The sequence below is a fragment of the Pteropus medius genome, unplaced genomic scaffold (genome assembly GCF_902729225.1).
Source record: "Pteropus medius unplaced genomic scaffold, Ma_sr-lr_union100, whole genome shotgun sequence".
NCBI lineage: Eukaryota > Metazoa > Chordata > Mammalia > Chiroptera > Pteropodidae > Pteropus > Pteropus medius.
In genome coordinates this window covers 1,781,020-1,807,980 of record NW_024355203.1, presented here as the reverse complement: position 1 = coordinate 1,807,980, position 26,961 = coordinate 1,781,020, and the positions used below count along the sequence as shown (strand labels likewise).

The 26,961-nt window shown below is 32.2% G+C and overlaps 1 protein-coding gene and 1 pseudogene across 2 annotated transcripts in view; one reads left to right on the top strand and one right to left on the bottom strand.

The window, feature by feature from the left end:
* Positions 1-26,961, bottom strand: part of IL1RAPL1 (interleukin 1 receptor accessory protein like 1) — a 1,227,390-nt gene that overhangs the window by 381,326 nt on the left and 819,103 nt on the right. The gene's annotated exons all lie outside the window — the stretch shown is intronic.
* Positions 16,212-16,329, top strand: LOC120598477 (uncharacterized; annotated as a pseudogene).

The window sequence follows — 26,961 nt, the reverse complement described above, 5'->3', positions numbered from 1 at the left end:
AACCATGCACACCAAATTCTTAAGAACTCTTATTTCTGGAAAGGTAGGAAAAGGAATGATATTGGCAGCAGTAGTGACAAAGGAGAATTTATCTTAATCCTATTAAAATTATGTTTGCCTAAAATAATATTAGCAGCAGCTACTATTATTAATGATCATTAAGGAAAGTTTCAGTCATTCGTTAGGAAAATATTTATTGTGACTATTTGCCAGGTGCTGTGGTAAAAATTAGAAAGAACTATTCTGGATAGACCAATCAAGCACATTTTACATTGTTACCTCTCTTAGATTAGCCAGAGATATGCTCTTGGGTACAGACAGTCTATTTGGGTGGTGATCTCAAGAAGAAAAAATGAAGACTAGGAAAGGTGAGGCAGAGATACAAGAAAAGCCAATAAATATATTGAGCAGTTTATTGCTGTAGGCAACTGGGGCTCAATCCTGCTGGAACCTCTGACAAATGATGTAGAATATTCATCATAATTGTCCCACTGGAGGACAGGGAGGCCACGATATTCATCTCCCCATTCCCCTACCCTTCCAGCATGGAGAAAGCACACATTTCTTCACTATGTACCCCAGATCATTGACCATATGGTTTTCTCCCCTCTGATAAGCCACAGCAGAAGTGAATGATTCAGGAAAAAACTGAGTCACACTGAGATGAACACAGCACTCCAGAACATATGGAAACTTGCCAAGTACTGACTTAAAGAAATCTGTCTGCAGTGGGCAAACACAGAAGCTAAGAAGATGAATAGTCAACTCAATTTTCCTGCCTAAAAATATTTTTAACTTGCTCCGAGTAAATGTAAAACCAGTTACGGTGACCTGTATTGATTAATTTACTATCAAAGGAGGAAAGCTGCATGAACTTTGGAGCTAGAAGAATACTGCCTTGAGTTTCTCCTCGACCATTTGCCAGCTGAGTTAGTCAGTTATATTCTCATCATGTTTCCCCAACTACAAAACAAGGATAAAAGATGAATGGTAGAGAACTATCATGAGAATGCTATGAGAGAGCAAATTCCAACCTGCAGTGCTGCCCTCTCCCCTGAACTCCAGGCTCTCATATTGCAATAGTCTACTCACAGCAATATACTTGGAGGTCTAAACACACACTGATACTCAGCAAACATGGACTAAACTTCTGATGTGCTGCTGGAACCCTAGCCCTTCTCTACTGCACTTGATGGCAACTCTATCCTTCAAGAATTTCAAGTAAAAAACCTTGCAATCATTCTTGCCTCCATTCTTTCTCTCTCAGCCTACATCTAGTACGTCAAAAAGTTCACTTGGTTCTACTATCAAAACACAATCTGAATATGACCATTTCTCATCACCTCTTCTGCTACAACCTTAGTGTGAGCCACCGTATATTTTGCAGATGCCTAACTGGTCTCACTGCTTGTACCCTGGCCCTTCAACAGTCTATTGTCTATAGAGCAGCTAGTGATCTTTTCAAGATGTTAAGTCAGAGCATGTCACTCCCCTTCTCTGCTAAGCAACCCTGGACTGTGTCTTCATCTCAGAGTAAAAACTAAAGCACTTATAATGGTCTACAAGGCCCTGCAAGGTCTGACCCCATCCACTGCCTCTTTGTTCATTCCACTCCATCCACACTGCTCTCCTTGCCAGGCATGCTCCCACCTTAGGCCTCTGCACCGATTGGTTTTATTTCCTTAGATATGCACATGGCTAAAATCTCTCACCTCTTCGTATCTTTGCTCAACCATCACCTTTTCAATAAGGCTCACTTTAATCATCATATTTAAAATTGCAGCCAGTCTCCCGCTCACTCTCTACTTTTGATTCTCCCCCACCGTTTACTGTACAATCGGTGCTACTCAAAGCATGTTCCCAAACTAGCAGCACTGGCATCACTCAGGAACATCCTAGAAATGCAGAATTTTAGGCCCCCACCCAAGACTTACTGTAACAATCTGTGTTGTAACAAAATCCCCAGGTAATTTACATGCACATTAAAATTTAAGAAGCAGGGCCATATGCTATTTTCTATAGCACTTGTCAACTTAGATATACCTTTTAAGTCAATAGTCTGTTTTATTTTTTGCTTGCATTCCACTAGGATGAGGATTTTTGTCTCTTTGTTTTGTTCACTGCTTTATCCAAACTCCTAGAACAGAACTTGGCACACGGAAAAAAAAAAAACTGTTGAATGAATGAATGCATAAATAAAGGATATCCGAAGTTAGCCTGAACATTGCCTAAGCTATATTGAGTGCTTAACCAATGATAGTTCTTCTTTCTTTTCTCCATGAAAAATTACAATTTGATAGTCACTGATTTGGCATTTTAAAAACTAAGAATATAATTTGCCAGAAACCAACCAGTGAAAGTTCATAAAAGACAAAATTTCTATTTCATCACTTTGAAAATATAGATGAATAACCTTCTAATCTGTTCCTCTTCACCAACTGCCCAATGATTACTAGATTTATTAAAAAAGAGACAAATACATTAGCACTAATGGAAGGAGCTTTTAGAAAGTAAAATTTGATCTGCACAAATGATTGCTACACATAATAATTAGTAAAACAAATTGCACTGAATATGTTATTTTATTTCACGCGACGTTTGAGTTGGAATCAATTGTCCAAAAAAACAATAAATCATGCACGTGATGATGTCTCATAAAATTAAAAATCCTATAGTTCTCTCATGTCACTGAATAAAATCATAGTGTCTTGTCTATCGAAGAAAAATTTAAAGACAAATACATGAAAATTTACAACTACCACTTCTGCAAAGTAAAAATGATTTAAGGAGCTGCCTAAAATAATAAAGGAAAAGGTAGTTTATGCATAATAAGGCAGATAAGTAAAATTTAAAAGTTGAAAACTTAAAATAAACTTTGTTACATATATACACACATTTTATGTGCATATACTAATAATTTATATAATAATAAATAGCACTATTCCAGTAAGTATTTTATTGATAAGAAACTTAAGCCTTAAATAGAAGTAAAAGCAAAATTCGAAAAGATTTCCAAAGTGCAAATCAAAATGGTGAAAAAAGGATTATTTATTAAGACATTGGTGTTTAAGAACCAGCTATCATATAAACAAAAAAAAAAAAAAAACACTGAAAGTGTCACAATAAGCAAACTGGGAGAAGATATCTGTAGTAGGTATTACTGGTGAAGACCTAGTATCTGGAATATATAAAATGTTCCATTGAATCAATAAGCTTAAGACAAATGACAGAAAAATAAAGTGGGCAAACAAAGGCTAAAGGCTTGATTACAGATACGGTTGAACATATTTATGGGTCTGTAATTTGGTCTAATACATGTGGAGAAGAATTTAGCTTTACCCAATAGAACTCAAAATATGCATACAGACCCAGCAGTTCAACTCCTCAGTATATACATACTCTGGAGACATTTTTCCATATGTACACCAGGAAACAAGTACAGAAGTAGTCGTAGCAGCATTGTTAATAATAGCAAAAAAACCTCGAAATAGCCCAAATGTCTATCAGCGGTAAAATGGATAAATTAAATGGTGGTATTCATATAATTAAGTATTCTATGGCAGTAGAAGTGAGTTTATACTGATTACAATATTATCTGAAAAATAATATTAAGTGAAAAAATAAATCACAGAAAAACAAGTATATTCAAATGAATGCATTTCTGTAACAAAAGTAGCAAAATTAAATCATGTTTTTTAGTTATAAATATATAATAATATGTGGTAAAACTATAGAAAAAAGAAAAAGGTGAGTAACAAAATTTAGGACAATAGTTACATTTGAATGGAGAATGAAAAGTTGAGATCCAGGAGGCTACAGCCCGGGGAGTTTTACAAGGTGCATTATTGTAAGGCTTTATTTTCAAAATTGATGGCTGATACAAAGGAGTTCATTTTCATTTTTATTTTTTAAACTCTCTCTATATGGTTTATACGTTCTTTTCTATCTATAACATATTTCACATTTCTTAAAAAGTATAAATAGATAAACAAAAAGTATTGCAGCAAATAAACATTTTCCACAATCTATTAAATAACATCACTACGTTTTCTAGAAACTCTTCTTTTATACAAAGAAAACAGCAGTTAGGTATTTCCTACAGCATAATTTAGACATGGCCTTGTTGGATATCTGAGTAAAACTAACTGACAGAAGCAACTAGAATCAATAAATCACTGGAAGTCAGAAGGGCTGGGAGGGAATCATATCACCCCCGATTTAAAAATTAATTAATTTAATTATTCCTAAACCCCAACTTTGATATAGATACCTAGTAGAGATTTTACTGTTTCTTGATTTGATAATTCTAAGACTTCCCTTGAATTGAGAAATTTTTTCTCAGTTCTCAGTATGAAATATCCTTGACATCATTTAAGATACCTCTATCTGTAGGCTATCACTGTGTCTAAGCATAAGCTTATTTTGCTAGTCTTCTTTCATACCTTTATAGTAGAGATTCATTCTCTCCACCTTTTCAAAACTTTTATTTAAATTCTATTCAGTAAATATCTGTACAGTTTGCTACAGAAGTAAAAGTTGACTAAGAGATTATTGAGTGAGGCACTTCAAATAGGTTGGTTCAGATTTGTCCTTTTGATTTTTGACAAGGCCAGTGAAGGAGATTATAACTCAGTTAACTAACTTCATCAATGATCTCATTTCAAATAACCTAAGCGGATCCACTCAATGTATATTTCAGGGACATGAGACAGATTCCTACAGGTAGACAGTAAGGCTTTGATTTGTTCATGTGCACATTTGATTTTTTATAAAAACAAATACCAAAGCTATGTTTCTCTCCAGTACAACGACAACAAATTCTCCAGCTTTCCTGGCAATTCAATAATTAGTTTAAAAGATTTATATAGAAATTTTGACTAAATTTAAGTTCCAAATATTTTGATATTTGTTTCATGAATCCAAAGAAAATACATGTGCACATTCTTTGCTCAGTGTATTACTACAGAAAGGTTTTTGAGAATGTTAAAAAATAGCCGCAAGAGTTTTAATAACCTTTTCCTCTCATGCAGCAATCAGTTTGGAAATCTGAAAAACACATATACATTACACATAGTTTGCATAGAATATCCTAATAAGAATTAATGGTGAATAGAATTTTAAAAGTGATTTCAATTAAAGAAGGACACTGAGACTTCTGGAGCAAAGGAAATAGCATATCTTTTCTTGTCAGAATGAGTGTCTTAATTCTTTTCATCAAAAAATAATCGCTAGGATATCCAGAGCTGTTGAATATTCTGCTCTTATTTGTGAGTGGCACAATATAAAACTTTTGCAGAAAAAGCTTTTATAATATGAATCATTCAATCTGCCATATCTACTATGATCAGAATACATTTAGCCCAAATATGTTATCCAAATTCCTTAAATTTTAATTTAAGTATTCCTTTAGTAAAATTAATATTATTTCTCCAATAATATTAAATTTCCAATGGTTCAGTCTGCAAGTATAGGAAAATAGTTGTCAAAAACCGTGTTCATAAAAAATTAATGAGTATATCCACACAACAATTTTGCTGCTACTGTTTCATTGGATTTACGTCTTCACCCAGGAAAAACTGACTGAGAGTCACTGTGGATCAATATGAATCAATGAGAATTTTAATAGTTAGAGAAGTAACTGACACTGTCTATAGCTGCATTAAGGTGACAGCTTCTGCTACAATGGCATCACATTTGCATAAGAAAAACAAGAGTATTACATTTCAAAAAAATAATGAACATCAAGGTCATGGCATTAAGGAAGGCCAGTTAAATTCAGTCAATTTGACTAATTTCACTACTATTCTCTAGGTTTTACAAATCAATTTGGATTTTCAAAAAATCAGTTACAGCATGCTTTTATTAAATATGTGCATTTGGATAAATATAGCTGTATTTAACAGTGCAACTTGAGTGTCTTCATGATTATATTTTTATATAAAAACATTTTAGTAATGAAAACTCAGCACAACTGTGTTGTCACTTAAACATGAATTATATGAAAATGTCTCATTTAAAACAATATCTAAGAAATGTGTGATGAACTTTTGAAGTCATTTATTTTAATATACTTAATTTCTGGTATTTAAGAAAATCTAGAGCAAATATTGTATGTTTTAGTAGACAGTTTCTTAACTATCTAATTTTAATAGTTTTCTGACATAAAATTGAATCCATAAAATATTGTACAGATGTATTGTTCTTACGATATAATGGAAACATGATAATTAACATTTTCTCTACTATAATTGTTTTTGCTTAAAATGATGCTACTAGTATGGACAATACAAATATTAAAATCACCTATGCCTATAGAAATAGAAAAATAAACATAGATATATTTAATGTTAGGTGGACCTGGTAAGATATGTAGTATTTTAAATGTTTCCAGGATTTATGGAAGATTATATTAAACATAAAGAAGTTTAGTCAATTTTAGACACTTTTTATAAATCTTGTTGATTCTTATTGAATAAAATTTAGTAAAAATATATTCTTACATTAGTTGAAGATATGAATAGAATTTGACCCTTTCGGTAAGGCATCCTTGCTTTATAAATGAACCAATAAATAGATAAAGCAATTTTAAAATAGCAACTTGCATGTTAAGGAATATTAGTCATATTCAATACTATTGCAGTTATTTCAAAGTCCAAATCTAGGATTTGATGCAGGCATCACCAAGTTTCCATCAGAGTGCATTAAAAGATCGTTCTACCTAATCATTTGTTTTATTACAACATTGACATAATTCTACAATTTTAAGCAGAAAATAGATAATGAGCTCTTTCGAATGCAGATAAAACAAATACATACTCCTCATACATTACCAGGTTCAGAATTTTATGCATTCATTAATAAAAACATTTTTAGAAACATCAAATTTCTTACTTTCAATAAATTAAAATCAACGAAAATGCCCACTATAGGAGATTGTTTAAATAAATTCTGCTATAGCCATAGATGTGTTAGAATATTTAATGACATGGAGTGTTCAGAATGCATTGTTAAGAGAAAGGCAAGTAATGTTATCAAGCAGTATATAGATTATAATCTAAATTTTATAAAAAGAAACTATGTAATATTAATATAAGCCAATATTTTATTATAGTTGGTGGGCCTAGGTGATGGAATGATAACAAATTTTCCTCTTACTTTGCATACTTCTCTGCGTTTTCCAAATTTACTTCATGCAAACGATTACTTTGTAATAAGTAATAAAACATTTTAAAACTATTTTCTGCTAAAATGAGTGAGATTTGTAACTGAAGCAGAATTAAGACAGGAGGGCACAGTTACTTGTCTAGAAATATAGATCATTCATACAAATGAACTGTACTACTAGTGGTTTAATGCCATTATTGATTTTATTATGTAAATTTTCCACTTTTTAGGTTATATTTTTATGAGTCATTAAGCCAGATAAACAAAACAGAATTTCTAATAGATGAAAATCATTTGAAGAGTATAGGATTGTTTTTAAAACATATAATAAATGTTTGGTTTTACTACGTTTTACGAGACAGTAGTTATCAATATCCTGACAATTAAAGTATGGTTATTTTTGTGATCCATGAAGTGTGTAATTATTTATTTTTTTGAATATACAATGCTAATCACCTGACCTCAGGGAGAGAATCAGTAACAAATGGCAAGCTCTCAGCCTTATGCGATTATTTAGCAACATTAATAGCACATGCTTATATAAGCATGTGCTATTAATTGTCTGTGAATTTACTGGATTAACCATCGAAAAAGTCTTTAAGCTTTTCCAAAACAAACAATAAAACAACCTCAGCAAAAGCACACCTCACCTAAGGAGTTTTAACATACAAATTATAGAATCTTTAGAGTGTATCATTCTTTTCATTTCTTGAGAATAATGTTCGTTAGTAAATTAATTGTTTTACATCACCCTTAATATTTTTCAGAATATATTTTGTTCTAGAATGAAATTATAATATTTTTGTAAATTTCCCTTGGAAACTTTTGCTTGGTTTCAGGAAATGTAGTCAAATAATTAACAAGCTAAACAGAGAGAGAATATACATAATAAAGACAACCAACAATTTCAATAGGCATATGCTATGTACTCCCTAAAGGGTTATACAATTACACTAAACATACTACATTTTCGTTATCAATCCATTTTGTTTTGAATAAGGCATGTAATTCTATTATATTCCTATCATGAACCTCACATTTTATTTATGTGATAGGAATTAAGTATATATCCCTATATACACACAGTATATAGTAATGTAATATATAAGTATGTAATATATAGTAATATGGTATAAGTATATTGTAATATAATAAAATAATGTAGGTTAATAGATCCATTTTAAGAGACAGAGACAGAGAGTTCTAATGGCAGGTCTCCAGCCTTTCTTATAGTCTATTCACTATTTTAAGCCAATGATATGAACAAACTCATGTAAGGAATAATTATGCAATTAATCAGTAATGTAAAACTGGATAGATTACTGAATAGTGGATAATAGAGTCAAAATTCAAAATGATCTTGATGAGAATTGCAGGCCTAGCATAATAGCAAACATTTAATAAGAATAAAACATATTCTACACTTGGATTCCCAAAAGTAAATCTTATAAAAACAGGATAAAAAGACATGGTTTGGGGTAATAGCAAGAATAAAAATAAATAGTAGTAGTAGTAGTAGTAGTCGTCGTCGTCATCGTCGTCATAGTTGAGTTTAGTTTTAACTGATTATAAGCAAAATTACTGTCAGCAAGATGATGAAGCTATGAAATATTAGTAAATGTGAACACGGTTGCCTTTCTAGAAAATACAGCAACTCTATTGTACTACATGTAGTCCATTCTGGATTATGAAGGTCAGACTATACCTGTGTATTCCCTCTGAGGCACATATACAAATCATAGTTCGCAAAGAGAAGAATGGGGAGGAGAGTGAAAAAACTCAAAACACAGGCTGTATTTAAAACTTATTTTTAACATCTATGACATGACCTGTATTGTGTTAGGTGTTGGAGAATAAAAAACGAAAAAAAAACAAAAAACAAAAAAGCAAACAAACAAACAAAAAAATCCTCTTCTTGCTATGAAGAAGTTTATAGTCTAGTATCAAGGAATGGGAAGGTAAAGAAATTAAAATGGTTATATTGAGGTAGGTCTTAACTCAATACAAGAGCTTTCTACCTTCCAAAACTGTCGAAAGACTGTACCTCATTGGAAAGTAGTGACTCCCCTTTTGCTAGAGGTTTTCAAACATATCTCCAAAGACATAGATCATTTGACTTGACTAAGGATTCAAGAATCAAATGCCTACTATCTTCAAACCCTTTTCAGATTTCATCTCTTATCTGAGTTCAGTGGAAGGAGAGATCAGATTAAAATGAATTTCATATGGGCTTGCTGGTGGATAGAATTCAGATATGTGGTGAGGAAGGGGGAGGATATTAGGCCAACAGTGTGAGTAGAGGTATAGGTCTGGGAATGTGTATCATAATTGTGATGAGAATGAATAGCTCAGTATGATGAGAAGATGTTTGCATTGGAAAGTAACAGGGCATAAGTATGGTATGGTAATTTAGGATGTAGAAAGGATAGAAGTTTCTTGAAGTCTATGGGTAACATCTCATGCTGAGCTAAAATTGAGTGTAAGGAAGTGAACGTTTGCAAAGAAAGACATTGTATTGCTTATTATACAAGGCTGACTTTACAAAAAGGGTAACAAAAGCAGGAATGCCATTTGAGTTCATGTTTGGTTTAAGTGAGGATTTATCTGATATTCGAATAGAAGTAAAATAGTAAAATTATGAAGCAAGGCATGAATAAGTGATTTAGATTTTAGAGGCAAGTTAAAATAATGTGTCATTAGAAAATGTGAAACTCTAGAACAAACACCACTGTTTGTAGGTTTTGTTGGGGGTCGTGCTTCTGTTTTTGCTCTTTTTCTCTCTCCTTATTCCAGGTGGGGAGCCAGTGTCCTCCACCTAGACTCTCCTATTTTTCAAAATAGATATATATTACAGAGCTAGATGAAATTAGAGTACTACCTCTGAACACAACAGAAGAATAAAATATGTCATAAATTCAATCAATTGTAATAGAATAATATATATTTCCTTAGCTGCTATTGTCTAATCTATGTGCTAAGTGTGCTTGAGTGACTGTTTTACAAATTTTGCCACTCAGCCATTAACCCAATATGCAGAAGTACAATAAATTAAATGCAATACTGTATAGACTCACATTTATAGTTCACTTACTACCCAATTCTAATAATGATAGAAATGATATTGTTTTCTTCAGTTTAAAATGACAGAAATTACTATGAGTGATCTCATTGTCTTTTATAGTTTACTCTTGGCATTTTATTTCAGTTTTATTAAATGATGATTGACTGTCAAATTATTTCCAAGATTACTGTAATTTATAATGAACAGATCATCTTTCATGACTTCCAAAAAGAAAATTAGGCTAAATTAATGAAAATGCTGGCCAATCCCCACAAATATCCTAAATATTATCAATTTTGCATAATCAGCTACATGGTGGTGGTAGTGATGGTGATGATGGTGGTAGGGAGTGTGAGTATGAGTGTGTGTGTGTGCATGTGTGTGTGCCTGCATACAACATTCATTTTTTTACTAGGTAAATGGTAAAATGCCAATTTCCTCTTTAGCATCTGGGTTTTACAACACGAGTTCTGAACTAGATGGACTTGGGTTCAAATCATGTTCCATCACTTAGTAGTTTTAGTAATTTACTTTAACTTTCTCAAAGTCAGTTTCCTGAATCTAGGAAATTAAAATAATAAAAGTACCTGCTCATGATGGTTAGTTTTATATATCAACATGGCTATGCTATAGTTCCCAGTAAGTCAACCAAACCCTAAGTATTGCTAGCAAGGCATTTCGTGGATGTGATTAAAGCGCACAACCAGCTGACTTTAAGTAAGGGAGATTAAGCTGGATAACGTGGGTGGGCCTAAAATTCCCTCTGCGGGACTATAGTTTCGGCTTAAGTCCAACAGTTCCAGACTGTCCTTCCTGACTGCCTGCCCTACAGATTTCAGACTTGTCTAGCCAGCCCCCGCAAATTGCGTAAACCAATTCATTGCCATAAATCTCTTAATATATATCTCCTACTGGTTCTGTTTCTCTGGTTGAGCCCTGAATGATATGCTTATCATAGCATTTTTATGAGGATGTGATCAAGTCACCGGCATAAAGTACTTAATAAATGTTATTATAACAGGACAAAAATGTTGAAGAATTGGAAGATGTACAGGTTATTTTTTCAATTCAGAGTACTAATTGTTAACTCCATATTAAAAAAGAGGGTGGGGCTAATGTAGTAATATCATTTACCAAAAGGCCAGAGAGTATCCAGAAACCTGTAGGACACTATCAAGAAACTATAACATCAAAAGCTCCAGTCCTCCAACAATTCTGTTTTTGCTTTTGTTCCCATAAAGACTTATTTCATGTTGTAATAACTGGTTTTAAGGGATTCATGAGAGCTAACTCACCTCTGATGTCTTGACCTTTCAAGTTTATGAGGACTCAATATTTTCAAAGGAATTTAGAACCATCTTGGACTCTTCAAAATTCAGTATGGATAGTGTGATGCGTGAAGCATTAAGTTTATTTCCTTTGTTTCCTTTGACTACCCGGAGGCTGAGAACCAAATATGCAACTCAAATTTAGCTGCAGCAAGCTTACTGTATATAGCTGTTAGATATAAGGCAACTACATTTCAGAGACTACCTTACAAAGAAAATTATTTTCTTTTCATAACCACTGAATCTAAGATTGCCTTTTTAGTAGTAAACACCCCTCTTTTGGGGGACAGTAAGTTTATACCATGGCTCAGGTCTCAATGTTTCTTACCTTGCAGTTCATATGAAAATCAAATCTGCAAATTGTAAAAAAAGCATTCATATTCTTGGGGCCTAATGTTGGATACTCAAATTTGGTGCATTTGAACTGGGGTCAGGAATCCGCTTATTTACATGTGTTTGGTGTGCATTCTTGGTAACAACCACAAGTACCTTTGATTTACTTTCTAGAAGACAAAGATATAAACTCAGATAACTAATTTTTAAAAGAAAAAAATAGTTAAAAATAAACAAGGGAGAGACGGAGGTGATTATAGAATAAAGAAAATATTTATGTCATCAAACTTATCATCTGTGAGAAAATGATTCTTACAGGCTCTGAATCTTACAGCATTTCTAAGGAAACAAGTTCTCTCCAAGCATAAGTCGTGGAGTTTACACTGACCTTGTGCAGCCTAATCTCCAAATGGTTCCTGGACAAAAAGCTAAGCCTTAAAACAAATCAATGAAATTTCCCAAATAATATTCTCAACAGACTTTTCTAACATTTTAAATATTGTGAGTGATATCAGTTTTAGAACAGCTACAGATAAAGGCTACTTTTATGTAAAATATCATATCTAGACACTTTGACTTAAAATTATCAGTATGGAAACCAACAATTGTTACTATAGAGAATGTAAACTTTTAAGGGTGTCATATCCTTTGAGTCCTTCCATGATTATTATACATGTAGTTATCTTAAGAATAAACAGGAAAAGTTTATACTCCACTAGGCATAGCAGAATGAAATCGTTGTTGGTTTATTTAGTGTAGGTTTTAAAATCAGCTACATTATTTTGAAGCAGCAGAGAGCCGACTCAACGAAGTTTGGGCGGGGCGGAGGGAGTTGTACTAGGATTATAGAATTGATTATATTAAGGCTTCCATTGTTAAATGAGAATGATAAATGGACTGATATATATATATATATATATATATATATATATATATATACATATATATTTGTATTTGTATTGTGTATTTATGTTTGACCTATAGCCTAAAGCTGTGTGTCCTGCAATGAATCTCATCTGATGTGTGTACAATAGTAAAAAAAGCGAACAGTTCTAGGATGGGATCCAAAATTAATAAAACATAAACATTATCCTCAATAAATTTACAAAGCTTAAATATATGCTGTACTAAAACTCCTTGAATAATTTTTTTAAGCGTGGAAACAAAGCCTTGTTAAAACTCATAATAGCCAGAATATGCCATGAACATCTGAATTTGTTAACTGTGAATATATGACTGGATTAACTTTCACTACCATGCACAATTCTTTGATATAAATGTCCATTACTTGATTAAACATGTCATCAAATCGGCCAACACACAAACCATATCTAAATCCTCCTAAATCACAATTAGAGACTATTCTGTTTATATAGTTATGCATTATATCTCACATAAAATTCAATTATCAGTGACAATTTTTGAAACATAATTCTTTTGAGGACTCAGATATTATCTTTACTAATTCTTATTTAAAATAACACTTTACAAAATAATAAAATTAATACACTAATATTTTTGCATCCCCAAATTGCTCAAAGTTTCAGTCAGTGAAGAACCCTTGTGGTTTGAGTCTTACTGATTTTTGAATCCTTATTGAATTTGCCACTGCTTCTCAACTGTTTAATTATAATGTATCTGATGTATATTCAATAAAATTTAAATTTTTTCTTCTCAACACTAGTTTTTTACAATAGAATATCTGTCATTTAATGATAATCTTAATGCCAAAATATGCAACCTAGGCATACCCAGAGTGAAACTTATAAAATGACTCTATATAAGTAAGTAAATAAAATATAATGCTTATTCCAAAATTTAGGGGCTAGGATCTGTGGTGTTAATCAATATAAATAGTATAAGATGATGAATTATTTGTGCACTGAACCTAAGGAATATTCCACCTGGATTAATTTTTAAAATGATGGAAACTAAAAGTAAAAAGAAAAAGGAGAACAACAAAGTCACAATTAGTAAAAAGAGACATGAATAAAAAAGAAAATGATTGAATTCATTAAGAATGACAAAAGAAGGGGTCCAGGCTTAAATAATGGAATAAAGAAAGAAATCAATGAAGGGTTAAAATTAGTACTTGATAGATGGTCACACGGGGATGGGGAGCACGGCATAGGAAATGCAGTTAGCATTAATACGTTGGCTAGGTGGAGGGTCAGGGGAGAGAGGGAGCAATTGGGGGGATCCTTTTACAAACTATATAGATGTCTAACCAATGTACTGTATACTTGAAAATGTTAAAAAAATTTAAAAAATGAAGAAATCAATAAAGATTAAGAGAAGAAAACAAGAAAGGAAAATAAGAGACAAATGCAAGGGCAACAAAAAGAAATGAGGTAGAAATAAAGCAAGTGCTAGTGAATGCAATAGGCAAAGTAAATTCCAGAGCCTTCTCAGGAATTGCACCCCCATCCACCATTTGCAGCCACCCAGAGTGTGGAAGGATTGAACTTGGGCATGCCACAGGGAGGAACTGAAGGAGTTTCATCCCTTGAAGCAAAAGAGATGTGAACTGACAGAAAAAAAATATGGCTGTCAAGGGATAAATAATAGAGGAACTCAATCTCTATTGATGTAAATGATGATTTCTTGATTGAATATGTCAGCATGATCATTGGCAGGGGCAACCTTATCGCTTGCCAAGTAGCTAGTAAGAAATTTTCCCGTGACTTATCACTAAACTGTTTTAGTCTTGAAAAAAGGCCCACGTTAGAAGATTCTGGAAGTTGTTAGCTTTATCATTGATTACTCACTTTGTTCTGGTAACTATTAATCAATGGAGGATCACCAAATTTAAGATGAACCAATTAGCAGTTAAGATAGCATAAAAGTAAAACTGGTTTTAAAATACAATGCAATCAATGGCATAATGAATCATCTTAAATTACTACATTTTCTTAGAGTCAGTAAAGAGTGATGCACAGTTTTTATCTGGAAGGAAATTAGTCAAAGAGACAGTTATCTATTTTTCTTATGGAAAATAATAAGCAATTTGAAGAAAAACAAAAGGCTATATAAATAGGCACTGAAAACAAATTGAGTTTATGAATAAATTAATAGCTATATCAGTATTGGAAAACTGACAACTTTGAAAAATAATATAGTGAAGTATTATTAACAAAATAATTATGAAAAGAATTCTCTGAAAAATAATTAATGCTATGTAGCTGCTACATGGAAAAATATTAATTACTGTCAACATCTATTCTTCCTCCAATCCTCTCATTAGTTTTAGGAAGTAGCAACTCTTAATGTACAAAATAAATTTAAATGGTGTTTTAAAGATGTTAGAAATTATCGAATGAATATGACATTGGCTAAACTAGAAATGTCTATAAACCTAGGAGTTAAAAATTAAAGAGAGAAAAAATAGACAAACTGGAAAAGCAAATATGAAACCCAAAAGAAGCTTTGTCAAATGTGTTATTCGATATTTGATGATGCATATGTAACCTATTATTTAGTACATTTAGTATATTCTTCGTGTTTTTTTCTAGTCACTTAAGTGCTATTGACAAAACTATAGAAATGTGTTATTGCCCCAAAAGAGACAGCAAAATGTATATGAAAGAATTGATGATGAGGTACAAGATTACATTTAAGATAACATGTAGTGGTGAGAATGTGGCGAAAAGGGAACCCTTGTGCACTGTTTATGGGTTTGCAAATTGGTGCAGCCACTATGAAAAACAGTATAGAGATTCCTCATAAAACTAAAAATTAGAACTACCATATGACCCAGCATTCTACTTCTGAGTATTTATTCAAAGAAATCCAAAACAATGATTCAAAAAGATACATGCACCCTTATGTTCATTGCAGCATTATTTACATTAGCTAAGATATGGAAGCAACCTAAGTGTCCATCATACAATGGAATGTTATTCTGCCATAAAAAATAATGAAATCTTAGTATTTGCGACAATATGGGTGGACCTAGAGGGTATCATACTAAGTGAAATAAGTCAGAGAAAGACAAATACCATAAGATTTCACTTACATGTGGAATCTAAAGAACAAAATAAACGAACAAAATGAAAACAGACTCATAGATACAGAGAACAAATTAATGGCTGCCAGATGGGAGGAGGAGGGAAGATGAGTGAAAAAAGTGAGGATAAATGCAGTCAATAATATTGTGATAAGTTTGCACAGTGACAGATGATTACTAGACTGAGTAGTGTGATCACATTGTATGGAATAAGAATGTTGAATCGTTATACTGCACACATGAAGCTAATATAACTAATATAATATGGTATACCAACTGTACTTAAATAAAAAAAGATTACATTTAAAGTAACTTATGAGTCTATGGCCATGCTACCTTGAACAAGCCCAATTCTGTCTGATCTTGGAAGCTAAGCAGGGTAGGGCCTGGTTAGTACTTGGATGGGAGACCACTAGGAAGACCAGGTGCTGTAGCGTAAAAATTAAAAAATAAGGAATTGTAAGCTGACAGGTCCTTGCAATCTGTGAGATCAACCAAGGGTTGCCTTGCCTAAAAAAAAAAAACATAAAAATAAATAAAAAAATAGAGTAACTTATGAAAGGAAAATTTAAAAATCTAACATGTGATTAATGAACATTGGAAATCAGAACTATAACGCAATAAAGATTTAGTAAAAATTAAAAGAAGAGTTATTTTTAAAACATAAATGTTTGTAAACTACTTTAGCACTTCTTTAGAACCTGTATCCAAATAAAGATCAGGTCACAAAGGAAAAACTGATAAAGACTAAGTCAAAAAGTGAAAGATTCTATATTTAAAGAAAAGTATCATTCAACATATGCAGAGCTCATAAAAATGGAGAAGAGAAAAATAAACCAATATGGCAGGTAAAGGACATAAGGGACTCCAAGTGTGAGAATGACATAATTATGAAAGAGTAAGTGGCACAATGTCTACCATTAATATGAAATGTTAAAGCAACATACACATTAAATGGTCTTTTAATGCAAACATAAAATTCTACATTAAACACTGATCAAAGTAAACAGAGTTCTACATCTAACTGACAAATCAGGTGTAAATAAGTAAAAGGCCTCCAAGGTTTTTCCAAAACGTACAAAGAAACATAATAATGAAATTCTAGAATTTATTATCAGGATACATAATTTATTTCTAAATGTGGGGAGCTCATCAAAATGGCTCACACTATCAGAATTATGTTGTCTCACGCCCTATGAGCCTAGGATTGCATACCTAGAATATTGGAGGGTCTGTTTAAAAGTATAAATATTTCTCGGGTCTTAGAAAAAAACAGATTTTATTTCTAAACAGAATATTACTTGCATTTCCAATGACTGGGAAGTTAAAAGAGCTGTTTATGTCCTGACTGTTTCATCCATTAGATTGTAAGCTTCTGGAGGACTAGGTCTTTATACTGGTGCAGCCCCCTTTCCATGGTCATATTAGTGAAAATTTCATTTGATGTTTTCTCAATAAAAGTGTCATAAATTAATTAATAAAAACAAAGATATTTATAATAAAATGAATAAGAGTCAAATATTGAACTATATGATTAAATTTTATCAAATTATGGAGAATTTAATTAGAAAAATATACTTTCAGTTTGACAAATTTTAATATTCTACATGTAAAAGCTACCTTATATGCTGGTAAAAGGTAAACTTAAAAATTTGAATGAACTTTTATTTATCTAAACAACAAATATATGAAAATTATTATGTACAATAAATATAGTATATTAAAATATAATTTCAAACACAAGTCATATGAAGGTTATGCATGGTCATAGCGGGGCTAGGATCAACTGCAAAGCTTGCTGGATGTTCAACAATAGGAGGTCTTCTATCTGCCTATTTAGGGACTGCAGGAAAAGATCTGAATTTATCATATAGAGAATGGACTTGGGAGAGGGAAAGGGAGAGGGAGATGGGGAGGGAGAGAGAGAGGGAGAGATGGAAATTGAGTACGGTGGTGTATCTTTCAATTAAGATGATTCAGTCAGGCCGGTTGGGCACAAGAGCTAGAATCCAAGATATGGTTGAATCCAGGCAATGATTGGTGATTTTGAACCTAGCCCAGGGCTCTAAATCAAAACTAAGAAGAACTCAAGTCTGTAAACAGGGCAAAAATGGGGGATAATAGTGGATAGTGATCAATGGGCTACTGGCTTGCTATACCTGATCTCTGATACACTACAATCTCTATTTTGTGGTCAGTAAAAGAGACCTGGGCATGGATGATGGAGACAGAAACTTTGGCTGGGACTGGAGCCCTGGTCTAGAAAGGTAATTCAATGAAATATCCCATTAGCCTAGATATGAGATTAGGAGTTAGATGCATGAGACTGACAAATCCTTCTGTCTTCTGTGTCCTAATTTCTACTTTCTTTGCCCAAAACTATGCCATGACATAAACCAATATACATTTTGAAATAGCATCTCTTATTTTACCTAAATGTATGCATAATGCCATTTAATATTCATCTTCTATAAATGTTAGTAAACTTTAGTTGTATTTTAAAGCTGAATTTGGAAATGTCAAGATCAGGTCACAAGGAACAACCACTGAAACAGGATACAAAGAGAAATAATAAGGCACTTGCAATTGACATTATTATCAGAGAGGTAGAGTTAACATATGGGAAATGAGAATCGACTCAATGTCTATAGTTTGTGATAAGAACAGTATATCATAGCCCCAGAAGATCTGAATTTTTCTTTCAGGAACCCAAAATGTACTTTTATAAGGATCTTTGAGCTCTTCTGAATTTTCACAGGTTAGAAAACATTTCCTTAGTGAACTGAGACACAGGAACTCAAGCAATAAGACACAAGCAAAATTAAATGGAAATTGAGGCTTAATGAAGCATAGTCCAAATAAAGACAGTATAAAATAAGCATTTAAACGAAAGTTAATCAACAAAATGAAGATTGTTTTCCTAAGAATGAAAGAAGTAAAGCTAAGTTAAACTTTCTACATTTAGTAAATTTGGAGCCATATGGTTACCTAAGCCTGTCTAAAGGAATTTCGCTCAAAACACAATACACTCAGATACTCTGCTTAAGGCACTACTTAGATTAGATATTGGGAGGAACAGATTTAGGAACTCATTAAGTCTACCTTGTATAAGAATGTCACAGGTAACAGCATTAGAAAATCTAGGTAAATCTACATGTATAATTTTAACAGTATATCAATCAACCTGGCATTGTCTTTTTTTAAACAAAAGGCAACTATATGAGAAGGACTGATTAAACCTAATAACACATATTTTAAAACAGGCTATTTAAAACTTAAGGGAATGTCCACCATTTTGCTGTATTTTAAAAATTGTTGTTTTAACCTATAAGTGCACACGCATGCTCTGTTTCTGATGGTAATTTAATATTCATTGACAAATATTTTTTCCTCTGGGTGGATTATTATAATATTAAAAAAATAAACTACATAATTTTCATCCTGATTTATTTAACCAAACACACAAATCATTTAAGGGAGGAGTTAAATATTGCAAAATTAGGTAGAAATATTCCTAAAAGATATAATTATAAGGGTGTCATTTGTTAAAGAATATAAGACTAGATCAATCATATTTACATTTGAATTATCTATTCAAGTAACACATGAATATTAAATATGAATTAACTAATTAATATTCATAGTGACTATATTAGAGAAATCAAGCTTGATATAAATTCTTAAAAGTTCCCTGATATATACCAGTGGTATCTTTAACATCCGTTAACAAGAGTTGCCTAGAGATTTGGACTCCTGTCACATGAGATGAAATTGACCCTTGGGCGTACCTGGGAAATCTGGTTCAAAAGGGAGAATCATCCAGTGAGTAAAAGCAGATACCTTGGTCTTGAATGGGTACAAATTTAACTGGACTATCAATCTTTCTCTACAAAATCAACAGAACTGGCAATTTATTCAGCATTGCAATGCAACACAGCCAATGCAAAAAGAAAAGTAGCACCTCCATCATCCATTCTTATTGAAAAAAATGAGGAAAGAAAGACAAGGAAAAAACGAGAAAAGAGAAAGCTGAGGCTTGAAACGACGTTTGGCTGTGTTTGAGCTTTTTTCAGTATTAATAAGTAATGACTATAATGCTTGATTTCAGAAGCCCAATGCCACATTTTACAAAGTGCAGCATCTCCACCATACGAAGCACTCACCTGCACGAGATACACTGCATAGTAAAAGACCATGTGTAGTCGGCAAAATGATGGTCCCCCAAGGATGTCCACACATTCACTCACAGAACCTATGAATATGTTATCTTACAAGGCCAAATGGACTTTGAAGATGTGATTAAGTTTTATAGATTTTAAGATGGGGAGGTTATCCTGGGTGATCCAGGTGGGCTAAACCTAATCACATGAGTCCTTTTGCAACATACAGATGATGTATTATAGAATTGTACATTTGAAACCTATATAATTTTATTAACCAATGTCACTCTAATAATTTAATAACATTTAAAAAATTTTAAAACAAATCTTTTTTCACTGCTGTCAGAGAGAAGTGTGACAATGGAAGAGAGGTTAAGTGATGTGATATGAGAAAGACTTGGCTGATCATTTCTAGCTTTCAAGATGGGAGAAAGGGCCATAAGCCAAGGAATGTGGGCAGCCTCTCAAAGCTGGAAAAGGCAAGGAAACATTCTCCCTTAGAGCCTCCAGAAAGAAATGAAGCCTCATAGACACCTTGATTTTAGTGTACTGAGTCTGAATTTTGACCTACAGAACTGCAAGATAATAAATTTGTGCTGCTTAAGCCACTGAGTTTATGATAATTTGTTATCAAAGCAATGAAAATCAGTACACTGTGCAAAAGGCTATAAGCATGTGAATTATTTAGAAAATATACTTGGAATAAAAGACACATGTAAATACTAGTTATGAATAAGCCTTCGTCTATTGTTAAAAGATAACTCAGAAGCTATATGATCATTATGTCTAATATTCTTATCTCCTGGTAGAATTTATGTTAGATGAAGGTAAGAATGAGAGCTCGGATAAGAAACTATGAACTAGACTCATAGTAACTGCATGTTTGTCATTCCACACGTACCTGACATTCACCAATGCAGACTTGTAAGGTTAGAAATAAAAACAGAAAGACCATTACAGGAGTTTGGGATGCAAGGTTAAATATTATATGGTTTTAGAATGACACTTTTAGAAAATAGTAAAGTTATTAGCCAACTAGATTAAGATAAAAAAAATAAATGTTTTAATACTGCTTACAAATGTGCAATGTGCCAAATTGCTCTGCCACTGATAGTTTTAAAGAAAAAATCATTATATATAGAAAACAAAAGATTTTAACAATCAGGAATATTTCAAATAAAAAGTTAAAAAAAATTTAAAAAATTTTTAAAAAGATAATGATTATGACCACAACTGAAGGAGAAGATGATAGACAGGATAAAGACTTATCTAGAATGCTCCCACTTGGTGATCATTTGTAGAAAATCAGATTTTTTCCATTGCAACTGAAACTCTTGAGTGGTTTTGCTTAGAGAAGGAATAATAAGTGATTATAATCTAAATTTATTTGTCATTCAACATCTTGAAAAAGGAATGAGCTATTATTCCAGTAATAGAAACAACGCAATTAAATACTAGTAGATGAGATGCAATTGTCTTATAATGAGAAATTAAGAAACTAAATACAGACATTACCTGTGTAATTGTAGGCAGATGAACACTGTATATTTACTTGTTCTATACAATTAGCCTCTTTTGTTGCATTATTTGCATTCATCAATGAGGCATCATTTGAAGCTCATCAAATGCAAGGGCTTTCCTATTTTTCTAAAAAAAAATTAGTGACATACACTAAAGTGGAAGTTTATCATTAAATGCAGAGCTTTTTAACATAGCTGTTGTAGAAATAAATCAACTACTCCATGTTTCACTTAAGTGAGGAATAAATTTTATTAAAATTGCTTTATCACAATTAATTCACCTTTGACAGAGAGCTCTATTTATAGTTTGTGATACAACATTTGAATAGCAAACAATTTTGATATGCTTCCATTCAATATGGGATGAGTTAGAATACTCTGTAAATCATTTGAAATTGCTAAAGGCATTCAGATAAACAGATATGTGTACCAAAATTAGAATTTAATTAGAATACTGAGGTGTACATTCAAAAGTGTATTTGAAAGCATCACATTTTTAATGTAATGATTTTTGACTTCTTTAAATTCTTCATTATAAGATGCTTATTGCCCACAAGGAATTTACAACATAATGATGGAGATATAACTACCATATATTTATTTATAAACAATGACAATAATGATGAGCACATAAAAATGACTGCAAGAGGAAACACATTTATAAATAACTATAGCTATAAAATATACTTACATATAAATGTGTAAAGGTATGTGTAAGTGTGTGTGTGTGTGTAAATATTTGCTATTTGTAAGGATACAAGGTAAAAAAACTCTTTACTATGAGAATGTTGGTAGATTGTAGAGTAATAACAGGAAAATGTCAGAAAAGAAAAAAAATGAAAAAGAAAAATGTCTTACTTACTTTGCATTTTATAACACGAAATCATACTAGTTACATTATTCAAAGTATGTGTTGGCTACTACCAATTTTCTTCAAATTACGTTTTTTAAGACTTGTTTTGCAAATATTTAACTTTTATTCAATACATCCACTATGTACTCACTCCCTTTTCTAACAATTCTAATTGAAGTCGTACGTAACATGCCTGGAACTGTTCTAGACATTTGGAATATACCAATTAATAAATAATCGAAGTCTCTTGCTCTCCTGAAGTTGGAAGAGCCAGAAAAACAATTAAACAAGAGAGAATCCACCATATGATATCAGAGTTTAATAAGTGCTACACATAGAATTAAATGAGGTGATCTTTGAACTTCTTTAACTTTAGGGGGTCACAGAAGGTCTTTCTGAACAGAGTGCAATTAAGCTGATCACTGAATGACTAACATTGAAGGGAACAGCATTATCCCATTAAATGCCCTACTGTTTGCTGTATAGATCTTTAAAGAAGTAATTTTTATATAAGAAAACCAAAGGCCTAGTGAAATCATCTATTTCAATTGCATAGTTTTAAAACTATTCTAGTATCTGTAAAACCACAATTTCATATGTTATTTTAACTACAAAATTTTAGTAGCAGACATCAGAATCATAATTGTATCAGAGGATTTTTAAATAATAGAAAATAAATCCCCTTATAAATACAATTATAATGACATAATTAGGTGAATTAGAAATTAAAATAAAACATACTTTTGTAATGAATCACTCCTTAAAGAAAATGCAATGAATGTAATACTTGTACATTGGATCAAAATAAACAACAAAGTTGTATTTTTTAAAGTCACTAAAAGATAGGTTAATAGAAAACTAATACATTTTCTTTTTGGTAAAGTTTAGACTTTTCAAAATCTTTTTTTTTTTTCCTGGCTAGCATATTAGAGTTACCCAAACATTACATGTGATAAGAACTTCATTCATCCTTGTCTTGGATTCTGCTGTTGCTCTGTAAGGCCTATGCTCTGGTTATGGATTGGGCTATGTGACTCGGTAATGTTTCTCTGTTGAACTATTCAACACAAATGCAGGCCTAGGAAAATACTTGGCTTCTATCTACACATCCTTGTGAATAAACTGGGAAGCCCTTGGGATAATAAGGGTGAAAGAAAAATATATATAGTTTCAAAAACAGAACCAAAGAACAATGGGTAAAGCAGCAAAACACAAAGAAGATACCAGATAGATAAAAGGGCTCACAAAACATTCAGTATCAGGTGTGTAGGCCATGACCTGCACAAGGGGTCTAACCAAAGGGTGATGGGCTTGGAAATCTAGCCTATATCTCACTCAATGAAATCCATCTACTTAGAAGGAGTTCCTTTTTCTAATTAGCACAAGGACATCCTTAACTCTTCTTTTTCTCCCAGCTTTATTGAGCTATAATCGACATATAATATTGTATAAGCTTAAGGTGTACATGTTGATTTAATATATGTATATACTGTAAAATAATTACCCAAATAAGGTTAGTTAACATCTCCATTATCTCACATAAATGATATTTTGTGTGTGGTGAGAACATTTAAGATCTACCCTCTTAGCAACTTCCAAACATGCAATAGGGTATTGTTCACTATAATCACCGTGCTGTTCATTAGATCCCCAGAATTTATTCATTTTATAACTGGAAGTTTGTAGCCTTTGACCAATATCTCTCAATTTCCTCTGTCTGATTTATTTTACTTAACATAATACTCTTGAGATCCATCCATGTCATCACGAATGGCAGGATTTCCTTATTTCTCATAGATCTATAATATTCTATTATATATATATGTACATATAAAATAGAAATTAAATACCATATGAATCTCACATATTATTTATCCATTCATCCATAGATGAAATTTTAGGGCTGTTTCCGTATCTTCACTATTATGAATAATGCTGCAATGAACATGAGAGTGCAAATATCTCTTCAATTTATGATCAATTGTCTCAAGCTATTTTCTAATGTCATTTCCAATTCCTTCTTTTATCAGTTGGTTGTTCAGGACTATGTTGTTTAATTTTTGCATATTTGTGAATTTTTCATCTTTCCTTCTTTTAGCGATTTCTAGTTTCATTACCATTGTGGTTACAAAATATAGCTGATATGATTTCAATATTCTTAAATTTGCTAATACTTTTATGATCTATGATATGATCTATCCTAGATATTGTTTTGTGTGTGCTTGAGAAAGTGTATTCTGATGCTGCTGAATAATATGTTTGAATACATTTGGTCTGAAGTATAGTTCCAGTCCAATGTTTCCTTACTGATTTTTCTGTTTTCATCATCAATTCATTGTTGAAAATAGAGTATTAAAGTCTCCTACTATTATTGCATTGCAATCTATTTCTCCTTTCAGATTTATTCTATTTGCTTAATATATTTAGGTGCTCCAATATTGGGTGCATATATATTTATGATTACTATATCTTCTTGATAAATTGAACATTTTATCATTATATAATAACCTCCTTTGTCTCTTGTTACCATTTTTGGCTTAAAGTCTATTTTGCCTGACATAAATGTAGCTACTCCAGCTCGCTTTTGGTTTCCATTTACATGGATTATCTTTTTCCATCCTTTCGCTTTGAGCCCATGTGTGTCCTTAAAAGTGAAATTAATCTCTTGCAGGCAGAGAGATTTTAAAAAATTTGTCCAGCCACTCTATGCCTTTTGATTGGAGAATTTATTTCATTTACATTTACAGTAATTATTAATAGGCAAGGGCTTACTAATACCATATTATTAGTTGTTTTCTTTCTTTCTCTCTTCCTTCCTTTGTGAATTGGTAATTTTCTGTAGTGGTATGCTTTGATTTCCTTCTCTTTATCTTTTTTAATTTACTGTAGCTTTGTGGCTACAATGAGGTTTACATAAATATAACTATAGCGATATATTTTATGCTGCTAACGACTTAATTTTAATTGTATATGAAAACTACCACTACTCTCCTTCTTCTTTTATGTTTTTAATGTCTATATTTACCTCTTTTTATATTGTATACTCACTAACAAATAGCTACATTATTGTAGCTATAGTTATTTTTAATACTTTTGTCCTTTAACCTTTATACTAGAGTTAAGCGGTTAACACACAGCTATATCACACTATTAGAGTATTCTGAATTTGACTATATACCCATGCTTACCAGTGTTATATATTTTTTTATGGTTTCATGTTACTAATTAGCATTCTTTCATTTCAGCTTGAATAACTCATTTCAGTATTTCTTATAAGGTGGGTGTGGTGGTAATAAACTCCCTTAGCTTTTGTTTGTTTGTTTATTTGTTTTTTGTTTTTAGTCTAGGAAAGTCTTCAACTCACCTTCATTTCTGAAGTCTAATTTTGCTGGATAGAGTATTCTTGGTAGGCAGTTTTTTTCTTTCAGCACTTCGAATATATGATCCCATTCCTTCCTGGGCCTGTAAGAATTCTGCTGAGAAATCCACTGATAGCCTTATGGAGGTTCCCATGTAAGTTATAAACTCTTTTCTCTTGTTGCTTTTAAGATTCTCTCTCTGTCTTTGATTTTTGACAGTTTTCTTATAAGTGCGTTGGGAAATTTCTCTTTAAGTTGAATCTGTTTGGGGACCTATGAGCTTCATGAACTTAAGTATCCAAATTTCTCTCCAGATTTGGGAAATTCTCAACTGTTACTTCTTTACATAATCATTCTGCCCCCCTTCTTCCCCTCTTCTCCTTTTGGAACTCTGATAATTAGCAAATTGTTTCTTCTGATAGCATTTTATTATCACATAGGCTTTCTTCACTCTTTTTCATTCTTTTTTATTTGTTCTCCTCTGACTGGATAATTTCAATGTTTCTGTCTAACTGAGATTATTTCTCTTGCTTGATCCATTTTGCTGTTGATGTGCATTATTGCATTTTTCATTTCATTCTTTGTATTCTTCAGCTCCAGGATTTGTTTGGTTCTTTTTTTTTTAATGATTTTTTAAATCTCTTTGTCAAACTTTTCAGTTTGTTCATATACTGTTTTCCTAAATTTGTTAAATTATCTTTGTTTTCTTGTAGATCATTGAGTTTCCTTAAAACGCCTATTTTGAATTCTTTATCAGGTAAATCTCAATGTCTTTCTGATCAAGTACTGGAAGATTATTGTGATTCTTTGGTGGTGTTATGTCTCCTTGATTTTTCATGTTCCTTAAAATTTTTCATCATTGTCTTCTCAGTTGAAGTAGCAGTCACTTCCTCCAGTCTTTACCAGCTGACTTTGGGAGAGAAGTACCTTCCATCAGCCTTGATACTGATTCTGAGGCTCTCTCAGACTGTCTATGGATATCTTTGCTTCATGCTTCCTGCTCCCTCTTGTGGCAGAATTCTTAAATTTATGTATTCTCTTGATTCTGCAACATACCGGGCCAGGTGTTGACAGTCTCCTTTTAGTTTTCCCAAAGATGGTGCTAAAGCTCAAATCTGTGGTTTCTTCCTGACTCATCGGTTCAGGCCACCTTTTTGCATATGTTTACTATCTGTCT